Genomic DNA, 13,409 nt, shown 5'->3' with positions numbered 1-13,409 from the left:
TACTCCAGAAGCTTAGATAATATAATACCTATTTCTCTCATCATAATCTAGTAATAATATAATTCTTTAGTTTCTATCCTTGTTAGCATTGATTGTTATAGCTTTGTATTCCCATCTTGAATTTTCTTGACCCTTATTCCATGGTCCAACAGACTGAGATAATGTGCAGGCCATTTCAGGTTACTGTAAACTGGATTGCCCTAAAAATGATATATTTTTCTAGCTTGGCCAGGGTTATATGATGTGTGATCCTGTCGTTTTCATGTAATGACCAGATCTATTAGCTTTTTGTATGCATTATTCATATATTATCATTCTCAGTAGATATGGCTTTATCTATATTATTCATCTCCTAATATTTATTCTGGAGATTTGCTGATGTCATCTGATCTAGCCTGGACTTTATGGGGTGACCCTGCTTCAATCTGTAGATTTGGCTGGATTTGGCTTCCCATTATAGCTTGGGTTTTCTACTCCAGCAAATACTAACTTTTCATGGTGTTGATAGAGATGCAAGGAAACAAACAAAACCCAAGCTAGGCCTCTTGAGATGTAGGCTCAGAACTGGCAACTTTACCTTAGGCTCTTATTCTGTTACAAGGGAATGAGCTTGAATACAAGGAATTAAGAATTGAGGGCAGGGGCACCCGGGTGGCTCAGTCGGTTGAGTGTCCAACTTCGGCTCAGGTCATGATCTCACAGTTTGTGGGCTCAAGCCCCGCATCAGGCTCTGTGCTGACAGCTCAGGGCCTAGAGGCTGCTTCGGATTCTGTGTCTCCCTCTTTCTCTCTGCTCCTCCCCTGCTCACACTCGTTCTCTCTCAAAAATAAATAAAGATTAAAAAAATTAAAAAAAAAGGAACTGAGGGCAATAATTCAATTTGCCACACCAATATTCATATACCACACTGGTATTCACCCTTTTACACAGATTTTTAAAAAGTGTATAACTAATCATGATAGACACAGACTTATTTCAAAAAATGCAAATGTAATAAATATGTATATATCGATATACACATACATAATATATACATGTATATAACTGGAGAGGAGATTGATGAAATAAGACAAAACTCTAAGATTTACAGAGGGATCCCTTTAGTACTCAGTTGAGTGATGATCAGCATATATGTATAAGAAAATAAGCCAACATCCATACACAATGGATTCAGAACTGAACTCTACCAAGTATTTAAAAAATAAATAATATAAATTCTGAAAATTTCTAAAATATTGAAAAGTAGGAAATACTAACCAATGCATTCTATAAATTCAATATTACTATGATACCAAAACTAGACAGAACAACTATAAGTCAACAGCCCTAATGTACACAGATGCAAAAACTCTTTTAAAAATTTTAGGAAATGAAATCAACAATATTTATAAAGGATATTAAATCATGACAAAGAGGAATTTTATCCTGGGAATGCAATTCACATCATTTTTTTAGAATGGTAAATCTTTTTATTTTTTATTGAAGTATAACTAACATACAACATTAGCTTCAGGTGTACAACATAATGATTCAACACTTGTATACAATGGGAAATGACCACTACAGGAAGTCTCATTACCATCTATGACATACAATTTTTTATGATGGTAATATTTATGACTTGCTTAGTATCTTTCAAGTTTGCAATACAATATTATTGACTATAGTTGCCATGCTGTACATCATATCCCTGTGACTTATTTATCCTGAAGATTATGCCTCTTAATCCTCTTCGACCATTTCATCCCCCTCAATAGCCTCTCTCCCATCTAGCAACCATGGGTCTGTACTCTGAATCTGGGTTGGGCTTGTTAATTTGTTTTCCTTTTTAAATTCCACATAAAAGTGAAATCTATGGTACCTTTCTCTGACATATTTCACTTAGCATAATACCCTTATGGTCTATTCATATTGTCACAGTCCGATTTCATTTTTTTTTATGGCTGGGTAGTAACCCATTGTATACATGTACCACATCCCTTTATCTATTCATCTTTCAATGGACATTTAGGTTTCTTCCATATCTTGGTTACTGTAAATAATGCTGCAATGAACACAGGGGTAAATATTTCAAATTAGTGTTTTCATTTTCTTCAGACAAACACCCACAAGTAAAATTGCTGAATCCTAAGTAGTTGTACTTTCATGTTTTTGAGAAACTTTCATAATATTGTCCATAGCGGCTGTACCAATTAACATTCCCATAAACAGTGCAGAAGAGTTTCCCTTTGTCCACATTCTCAGCAAAACTTGTTATTTCTTATCCTTTTGATAAAACCCATTCTGACAGACATGAGGTAATATCTCATTGAGATTTTGATTTGGGTTTCCCTAATGATTAGTGTTGAGCATCTTTTCATGTGCATGTTGGCCATCTGTATGTCTTTGAAAAAAATTCTATTCTGATCCTCTGCCCATTTTTTTAAATAGGATTTTTAAAAATTATTACTGAGTGTATGAGTTCCTTAAATATTTTGGAATTAATCTCTTACTTGATGTGTGATTTGCAAGTATCTTTACCATTCAGTAGGTTGCCTTTTCATTTTTTTGATGGTTTCCTTCACTGTGCAGAAGCTTTTTAGTTTAATGTAGTTTTAATTGTTTATTTTTGCTGTTGTTGTTTTAGAGAAAGATCCAAATAAATATCACTAGACCAATGTCAACAAGCTTACTGCATAGGTTTGCTTCTGGTTTTATGGTTTCAGGTCTTACATTCAACTCTTTAATTCATTTTAAGCTAACTTTTGTGTATGGTGTAGGATAGCAATCCAGTTTCATTCTTTTCCACGGGGTTGTCCAGTTTTCCCACGATTTATTGAAGGGACTGTCCTTTCCCTATCATATATTTTCACCACCTTTGTCAAAAATTAGTTGACCATATATGGATGGGTTTATTTCTGGGCTCTCTACTCTATCCCATTGATCTACATGTTTGTTTTTATGCCAATACCACACTGTTTTGACTATTATAGATTATTAATATAGTTTGAAATCAGGGAATATAATGCCTCCAGATTTTTTTCTCTTTTCTCAAGTTGCTTTGGCTCTCTGAAGTATTTCGTGGGTCCAAACACATTTTAATTTTGCTTTAGTTTCATCTAAAAATGCCTTTGGAATTTTTATATTGCATTATCAAAGAGTTTGCATTAAATCTGTAGATTGCTTTGGGTAATATGGACATTTAAACAATATTACTTCTTCTCCATTAGCATAGAGTATTTTTCCATTTATTTGTGTCTTTCTCAATTTCTTCCAACAATGACTTATACTTGTCAGTATAAAGATCTTTCACCTCTTTGGAGAAATGTATTCCTAGGTATTTGTTTGGTGCAATTGTATACTGAATTGTTTTATTAATTTCTCTTTCTGACAGTTCATTGTTAGGGTATGAAAACACAACAGATTTTTGTATATTTATTTTACTTAATTAATTTATTAGTTTAACAGGTTTTGGTGGTCTTCTGAGTTTTCTAAATATAAAAGCATGTTCTCCACAAAAGTGACAGTTTTACTTCTTCCTTTCCAATTTAGATGCCTTTTATTTCTTTTTTATGCATAATTTCTCTAGCTAGAACTTCCAATACTATGTTGAATAAATGTACTAAGAGTGGGCATCCTTTTCTTGTTCTTTAAAAGAAAAGATTTCAGCTTCTCACTGTTGAGTAGATATTAGCTGTGAGCTTGCCATACATGGCCTTATTACACTGAAGTTCATTCTGTCTATACCTATTGTGTTGAGTGTTTTTATCATAAATCACTGTTGAATTTTGTCAAATGTTTTTTCTGACTCCACTGAGATAATCTTACAATATTTATCCCTCATTTTGTTGATGTGGTGTATCATGTTGACTGATTTGCAGAACCATTCTTACATCCCCAGAATAAATCCCACTTGATCATGGTATATGATGTATTTCTGAATTTAGATCACTAATATTTTATTGAGAAATTTTGTATCTGTGCTCACCAGTGATATTAGCCTATAATTTTCTTCTTTTGTGATACCATTACCTGGTTTTAGTATCAAGGAAAGGCTGGCCTCATAAAATAAGTTTGGGAGTGCTCCTGTATCTTTAATTTTTTGGAATAGTTTGAGAATGAGTAAGTGAGTTTAGGATGTTTGCAAGATACAAAATCAATGTGCAAAAATTATTTGCATTTCTGTATGTGAACAACAGTTGGAAGTCAAAATCAACAAAATATCTACAAGAACATCAAAATATGAAATACTTAGAAATAAATCTTTCAAAAGATATGGAAGATATATACACTAAAAATGTTTTTTTAAATATTGTTATTGGAAATTAAGAAGATATATGAACAGATATAATATACTCATAAATCAGAAGAATTACTATTACTAGAATGTCATTTTTCCCCAAATCGATTCATAGAATTAACTCAATCCCAATTAAAATCCAAGTAGTTTCTCTTTCTTGTAGTAATTTACAAATTGATTCTAAAAATTCATATGGAAATGCAAGAGACCTAACCAAAACAATGTTTCAAAGAAGAACAAAATTGGAAAACTTACTCTTCCTGATTTCAAGACTTACTATACAGCTACATTAGTCAAGAACATTGTTCTATTGTATAAAAATAGACAAATGGATCATAGCAATAGTCTAAAATTATACCTACACTATGTTAAATTTATATCAGACAAGCATGCAAAGACAATTCAGTAGTGAAAGGAAGGCCTTTCCAATCAATGGTGTTGGAACAACTGGATATCCATAATGAACAAAAAATAAACTTTTATTCATACCTCTCACCCTATATAAAATGTTGACTTATAGTAAATCTGAGACCTAAATAAAATCCTAAAGTTATAAAACTTCTAGAATAAAATACAGGAAACATAGTCTTGTGATTTTGGAGTTAGGAGACATAAAATAAATAAATTGAACTTAATCAAAATTTTAAAAACTTCTGTTCTTTGAAATCCTGTTAAGAGAATAAAAAGGCCAGACACAGAATAAGGGAGATGGTGTTCAAATCACATATTTGACAAAGGACTTGTTTTGGGAATGTATAAAGGACTCTCAAATTTCAATAATATGTAAACAACATAATTAAAAATAGGCAAAACATTTAAACAGACACTCCACCAGAAAGAACAAATGAGCACATGAAAAGATTTCCAACATCACTAACCACTGAGAAAATGGAAATAAAAACCCCAATGAGATACCAGTACACACCTTCAGAATGTGTAAAATTAAAGAGAATGACTACCCCTAATGTTGTCAAGGATGTGGACACACTGAAACTCTCATACTCTGCCAATGGGGTATAAAATGGAACCCCTCTACAAAAATGTATCATTTTCTTTAAAATTTAAGTATACATTCATCATATGACCTAGATATTCCACTCATAGTATTTACCTAAGAGAAATAAAAGCATATGTCCATGTAAAGAACTGTACATAAATGTTCTCAGCAACTTTATTTGTAATAGCCCAAAACAGAAATCAAAATGTCTATGAACAAATGAATGCATTAACAGCTTGTGGTTAATCCAAAAACTGTACTACTCAACAAAAAAAAAGTAATGAAATATTACATGCAAGTATATAAATAAGTTTTAAAATAATTATGTGGAATTAAAAACCCAGGAAAAAGACTGCATATTATATAATCCCTGTGATATAAAATTCTAGAAAATATGGACCAAAGTATAGAGCCCATAGTGACTGGCTATAGGCAAGACAGATGAGACAGAAATTATAGAAGTTGATGAGGAAATATCTGGGTATGATGGACATGTTCATTATCTTAATTGTGCTAAAGGTTTCTTGGCCATATACATATGTCCAAACTTAGCAAACTGCACACTTTAAAGTATTATTTATTGTATGTCATTATACTGCATGAAGTTGTTACGTAGAAGTTTTATATTTATCCCATGATTTTTTTTTTAAGAGACAGAGTATGAGGAGGGGACAGGGTCAGAGGAAGACAGAGAGAGAGAGAGAGAGAGAGAGAGAGAGAGAGAGAGAGAGAGATTGAGAATCTTAAGTAGGCTACACACTCAGTGTACACACACATACCAATGTAGGGCTCAATCTCACAACCCTGGGATCATGACCTGAGCCAAAATCAAGAGTCAGACACTTGTGGCACCCGGGTAGCTCAGTCACTTGAGCCACTGACTTTGGCTCAGGTTTGCATCAGGCTCTGTGCGGACAGCTCAGAGCCTGGAGCTACCTTCGGATTCTCCGTCTCCCTTTCTCTCAGCCCCTCCCCTGCTTTCACTCTGTCTCTCTCTCTCTCAAAAATAAATAAACATTAAAAAAAAAAAAGTCAGACACTCAACCAACTGAGCCACACAGGTACCTTATCTCTTGATTTTTAACTGAATTTTACACATTTTATTTTAAAGTACACAAATCTTTTAGAATGCAAATAACTCTTTGCTGTTAGATATTTTTATATCTAGCTTACTTCTTTTTCGAAATCAAGATATTTCTATTAAATAGTTGATCATCTCTTTAAAATAAAGAGTTTATCTCCGTGAAAACTCAAGCATAGTTGACCCTTGAACAACAATGGTCTGGTTCAGTCAAAAATCTGTATATAACTTTAGACTTTCCAAAAACTTAACTACTAATTGTCTTCTTTGACTGGAAGCCTTACCAAAAACATAAACAGTTGAATAACACATTTTGTATGTTATATATCTACTGTATTCTTAGAATAAGAAAATATTAAGGAAATCATAAGAAAAAGAAAATACATTTACAGTACTGTATTTATTAAAAAAAATTTGCGCTTCTAAGTGCACCCACACAATTCAAACTCATGTTGTTGAAGGGCCAAGTATAATTCTTGACAGAGGTATATTTTTATACATCTAAAATGAATGGAAGATCAAAAGGGAATAATCACTTCAACTGATAAAAAAAAAATCTGGAAAATAATATATTTAAAGTTTAGGGGAAAGATTAAAGTACAGATTCTGTTCAAATTACTGATATTCAGGGGTGCCTGGGTGGCGCAGTCGGTTAAGCGTCCGACCTCAGCCAGGTCACGATCTCGCGGTCCGTGAGTTTGAGCCCCGCGTCAGGCTCTGGGCTGATGGCTCAGAGCCTGGAGCCTGTTTCCGATTCTGTGTCTCCCTCTCTCTCTGCCCCTCCCCTGTTCATGCTCTGTCTCTCTGTGTCCCCCAAAAAATAAATAAACGTTGAAAAAAAAAATTACTGATATTCAGAGAAATGGCTTTGAACCAAAATTACTAAAATTTTAGATTTTCTCACTTACTTGAAATCAAAGTGTTCATTTTATTGCTGAAGATGCATTGTTTAAAATCATAAGGTGCCTGCATAATTTAATTTCTATATGAATTACTATTTGAATATAAAAAGGATATAAAAAGTATATAAACAGTAATGTATCTAAAAATAAAATGGCAGAAATATTCAACCAGTAGCAATAATTAAGGCCACCAGTTAGATTTTCTGTACATAAGAAATGAGATAATACTATTATAAAATTTACAGCACACAATTGAATCTAATCCTAGTTTATTATAACTATACTTTTTTCTTCAGTTTTAGTGGATCTACATGATTTCTTCTCAATTCATTGTTTCTTATGTGGACCATCACAGGCAGGGAACTTCTAAGAAAACCAACCCCTACAGAAAGCCGCGGCAGTAAGACACAATCTCCAGTGTTTATTCACCAATTTGGGATTTGCCTTTTATATTTTAAGATTAATCAAGATGTTGTTTTTTCATTAGGAAGAACAAAGTGCAAGATACTCAAGTAGTACAAATAAACTTAAAAAAAGAAAAAGGCCGTAACTGAAGCCATTCTGAAATTTAATGTAAAAGGGTTGAATTAAAAAAAGAAAAAAATCCTCTTAATTCCAAAACATCACTTCTGAGAAATCTTCTAAAGCAGTGAAATTTTTCAGTTTCTAATTAAAAAAAAAAAAACACCACGTGCTTTGGTGAACCAAATAAGCCCAGTAATGTTCTCAGTGACTCAGTGCCACTTAAGGTACTTGGGAAGTTGTACCTTTTGGATGTGGGACCAGGCTCTCCAGTACCATCCTTGCTAATACTGTCCACACTTCTCTCTAGCCCCTTCCATTGTACATGTGGTTATTTTAACTTATCCCTTTGATTATCATCATGAGCTCATAGCTGTTCACAAACACACACACATATATATATGTACAATTTATATTTATGTTTATTATATTATTATAGAAAGATATATACATGTTTCTCTTTAACATTTTAATTGTTACAACTAGAGGTGGGAACAGCTAGAATTACTTTTTGTCCTTACAACACTTAGACTCTTATTCTAAAAGCATATTTATTTTGGCATTTAAGATGGTCCAGGTGTGCCTGGATGGCTCAGTTGGTTAAGAGCCTGACTTTGGCTCAGGTCATGATCTCCTGGTCCACAAATTTGAGCCCCATGTCGGGCTCTGTACTGAGAGATCCGAGCCTGGAGCCTGCTTCGGATTCTGTGCCTCCCACTCTCTTCCCCTGCTAACACTCTGTCTCTTTCCCTCTCAAAAATAAATAAAAACATTAAAAAAAAAAATTTAAGATGGTCCAGACAGAGCCTGATGGTCTTTCTGTATAAGAGATTAAATTAGCTGTATAATTTTTTTAATATTTATTAATTTTTGACAGAGAGAGAGAGAGAGAGAGTGTGTGTGATCAGGGAAGGGACAGAGATAGAGGAAAACACAGAATCCAAAGCAGGCTCCAGGATTTGACCTGTCAGCACAGAGCCTGACACTCATAAACCGAGAGATTGTGACCTGAGCCAAAGTCAGATGCTTAAACGACTGAGCCACCTAAGCACCCCAAGAAATGAAATTAGCTATAATCCAAGCCCTCCCAGATATTTTGGTAAAGAATATAGACGTATGTGATGTTTCTGGGGAAATAGTTCCACCGATATTTTTAGAATGATGTTTTATGTTACTCCCTTTTTAATTCCTAACTTTAATAATTTTCTATGAAAAGGAGTGAAGATAACCAACAAAGTCAATGATTTGATAATTATTTTTTTCTCCAATAATAAAACTTCTGTCAATAATCTTCAATTTTGATTTACTTATCCTTGGAGGCTTCATTAGATCTACTAATGAACTAGGCATAATTTTAATTAGAATTAACATTTTTTATCACGTTTCTGAATATATATAGAAGACAAACTTTGAAATGCTGGCCATGTGGGAATTCCGTCAAATTGTCATGGCAAAATTGAGATATTTCTCATGAAATACTACTACTCCATGGCCATCAGACAGTAAATAAATAAACGTTCATTGTTATCACATGGAGAGGAAAATTCTCTCAAAACACTGCTATCTCCTTGAGGAATTATTTTATACTTTGATCTTGCCTTTGAAGTAATACTCATTTAAAGGTACATTTCAGATGCAGTGCTAGACTTTCTTTAGTGTTTCATTAGTAGGCATAAGAATTGTATGATATGTTTTCCATTTAGCAATCAGGCCATTAAATTGTATAAGTATCACTAATATCTACAGTTCAAAGATCATAGTCTCTTCTTAAGAATGCCAGTTACGTTGAAAAAAAAAAAAGGGGGCGCCTGGGTGGCGCAGTCGGTTAAGCGTCCGACTTCAGCCAGGTCACGATCTCGCGGTCCGTGAGTTCGAGCCCCGCATCAGGCTCTGGGCTGATGGCTCAGAGCCTGGAGCCTGTTTCCGATTCTGTGTCTCCCTCTCTCTCTGCTCCTCCCCCGTTCATGCTCTGTCTCTCTCTGTCCCAAAAATAAATAAACGTTGAAAAAAAAAAAAAAAGAATGCCAGTTATACACAAAGAGTCTTAACAGAAAATGATGTATTAAGCAATTATTTCTCCATTTCTTCCAATCAAGTTTTTCTGTATTTATTCCAAGACGTTATTAAAACAAAGGAGGTAGGGAGAGAAAGAAAGGTGGGGGGAAAGAAGGAGAGGGAGAGAAGGAGGGAAGGGAGAAAGAAAGGAAAGAACTCTTCTATTTGAAGAGCAAGACTATTCAAATAGTAAATAACATAAGGCAGACCGACACTCCTTAAAAAGGAGATGATAATGCTCACTGTGAAATACTGAAAATACATTTTAAGATTAAATGCCAAATGGTTTTTCTAAATCCTTAATTGTGATGAATTATAATGAATAACTAGAATATCTATATATCTATATCTAGCTATATTAAAAGACAAGATAAGAAGAGCATAAATGTAATCACAATTCTACAGTAAAATATTCAGATAAAATATTCAGTGAGTTAATTTCTTTAAAGGCATAAATAAGAGAGAGGGTAGGGGGTAGACAGCAAGAAAGAGAAACAAAAATAAATGAATGACAAAATAAAGTAATAATAAGTTTGCAAGGGGGCACAACTGAAGATGCAGATCACAAAAAAACTCATAAACATACATAAAGCATCATACAAAACACCCTTTATAATTTGAAACTATTATTTTAGCTGAAAACAAAGGTTTTATTATTCTTTAACAGGTATAATTTATTGCTTACTTTAGAAATATGTGTGTAAAAAGATACTTGTTCAGGATTATCAAAAATTGGGGAGAATCTTTTTAAAAATACTCATTCTAAATATATTTTATAACATAACAAGCAAAATATATCAAATTGTGGGCGCTATGCGAGTGTATGTGCCTTCATAAAAGTAACAGCTCAATTGTTTGAACAGCATTGTATGGCAAGGTCTGTGTGTATTGTGCAGCAGAGATCACGGTAATTCATAGCAATTCATAGATCCTAGGATATAAGAGGCATGCAATAAATGTTAAGGTTATAGCCTACATTAATAAACATATATCTACCATTGCTGAAAATTCAATAAAATCTGAAATTAGGAGCAAAAAGGGGAACCACTGGAAATTGTACCTTATAGTTCACATAAAGTCTGTTTTCTTGTAATTTCTAAGTAAAACTGTAATTTCTAAGACAAACCGATTTTTACTTATCATTTGCTCCTGCGTATTATTTTACACAAAGAATATAAACAATCAACTTGCCAATTTTTAACAAATACACTTTCAGTGTCTAGTATGGGAACCAGTCAAGATATTGCTGAGTAAGAATTAACAAGCTAGTATCAAAGAGAGTCCTTGAGAAAGGTCTTATAAGCAAACAGCTCTGAACTAATTCTCCTCTAATGAAAACACACACAAACCCTACATCTTTTACTAACTGATCTTTTCTCTCAGATATTTAATAAAAATCTCGTTTCCCCAAAATAAATCGATATGAAATCCTCCACTGAATGCTTTTGAAATTATATTCCTTAGCACAGACACTTTAATAAATGAATGATTAAAATAAATGGCTAACTTTGAAGGAAAACCGTTCCACTAGAGGTTTTATTCTATGTTTAATTGCAAAAACGTTACACCCTAATAATTGGCTCAAAATGAAACGGCCTAAGCCCCTCTGGCCAACCTAGTATTCTTTAAGCTTTAGCAACACCCTTAGCCCAGGTGATTGATTAACCTTTCTTTGTGTATCTATAGATCATGCATTCTTTTCTAGAAAGAACAGAGCACCTCTGCACAACCCACAGGCACTCAGGAACCAGACCCTGCTGCACAATCTCCAAGCACTGAGATAACGTCTGTAGCTGGCACTGATGGAGTCTGCACATAATCAAGAAATATCACAGACCACTGTACTCCCTTTATTGATTAACTACCCTAAACTCATTTAAAAACCACTGGGCCAGGCAGAAACCTCACAATTGGCCTTTGGCCTTCCCCCTGAGGTGGCCAGCCTCCTGAATAAAACTATTTCCTTTCTAATCAAAACTCATCTCTTGAGTACTGGCCTTACAAATGACGGGCAGCTGAACTTGGGTTTCAGTAACAGAAAGAAAAAGTTTGATAATTTTTTTCATATTTCTCAGATATGCTTTAATCTGCCTATAGGAAAGAGTTTTGCAAACATTATCTATAAAAAATATTTTAGGTTTATGAGCCATATGGTATCTGAATCAACTACTCAACTCTGCTCTTGTGGCTTAAAAGCAGTGATAGACACTATGTAAGTGAAAAGTCTTGACTGTTCTCCAAACACTTTATTTCCAAAAATGGGCTGGGATGGCAAGCAGGCTATAGTTTGCCAAGCCCTGCTATAGGGTATTATATGATACTGACAGTGTCTCTCCTTGACCAAACTTTAGACAGGCTTCTTTAAGCCCTCTGCTCAACTAGACCCAACAATGGGCTTTTGTTTCTGTTCATGTAAAGTCTAGTTTTAACAAGAATCGTGCTAAGTCTTAAGTTTAGAGAGAATCCCTCAACCCAATTATTTGGCCACTTCCTTATCTCCTGATATTTGATCACCCTAATCTGCCATTAGCAAGAATCCTGTCAGATCAGTCCAGCCAGAATCATCCCTTACCTCTGATGTTTCCTCTTCATAATTTTCCAACCACTGACCCCTACCCTGTTCTTTGTCCATAATATTCCCACTTTTCCTTGTTGAATTCAGAGTTCAATTCCTCTCCTCTACTCCAAAACTCCTTTGTAGTAGTCCCCTTAAATAATGTCTGCCTTACAGTTCTTTAACAATGTCTGATCATTTTTCCTTTCACAATACCAAAAATAATCTAAGATTTTCCTTTGATTGACCAAACTCCATATTTAATACCTAGATGATGCCTTCTTTAAAACACAAATGAAAAACAAAAACAATTTTTGCTGTAAAGTCTCATCCTTTAGTACTTTAGTAATGTTTCTCTTTTGCCTTTTTAATTCTTAAAAAAAAATTACTGTTTCATTATAGTTGTGAATTTCCATGAAAAACCTAATATTCTTAGAATCAGCATCTTTTCATTGTAACTTTGCCTTAGGCTTCATTTTATTGCAACAAGAAATTCTCTGTGGCATTCCTGTTGTTCCCATAGTTCCCTAAACTAAGGTAGGTGGAGGTTAATTACACACATTCTAAAGAAAGATTACCTCAACAGTTAAGGTAATTCCTCTAGGACTTAGTAAGAGGTGATAGTGATGACCCTACACCCAAATCATTATTGCTCTTCCCTCACCAATCTCAACCCTTATTAACTAAGAACGACTGTATTAAATAATCCATCAATTTTCCTCATTAGTGATCTCTATTTACCACAAATTAAACTACTTTATGCAGTTTCGTCTATTTCTTTCTCTTTCTTCTTGGTACCACTGACAAAATATTTTTCTTTGGGACTTAATAACTACGTATTTTAAATAATTTCCCATGAATATATTTTAATATCTGTCAGGGTTCTTGCTCACCTTTACTGTTCTTTTCAAATAATCCACATGTCATTCCATTTATTATTTCACATAAAATTTATAATCATTTTTACTGAGTTCAAAGTAGCTAAAACAATGATAAATCAGAATTTTGAATGTGATTTA

The 13,409-nt window shown here is 33.8% G+C and overlaps 1 protein-coding gene across 6 annotated transcripts in view; it reads right to left on the bottom strand.

Moving 5' to 3' along the window:
• Nucleotides 1–13,409, bottom strand: part of EPHA6 (EPH receptor A6) — an 868,919-nt gene that overhangs the window by 668,319 nt on the left and 187,191 nt on the right. The gene's annotated exons all lie outside the window — the stretch shown is intronic.

Source organism: Herpailurus yagouaroundi, unplaced genomic scaffold, assembly GCF_014898765.1.
Source record: "Herpailurus yagouaroundi ecotype Mexico unplaced genomic scaffold, PumYag 162, whole genome shotgun sequence".
Taxonomy (NCBI): Eukaryota; Metazoa; Chordata; class Mammalia; order Carnivora; family Felidae; genus Herpailurus; species Herpailurus yagouaroundi.
Note: the sequence above shows the minus strand (reverse complement) of the source record. Positions and strands in the feature narration are given on the sequence as shown.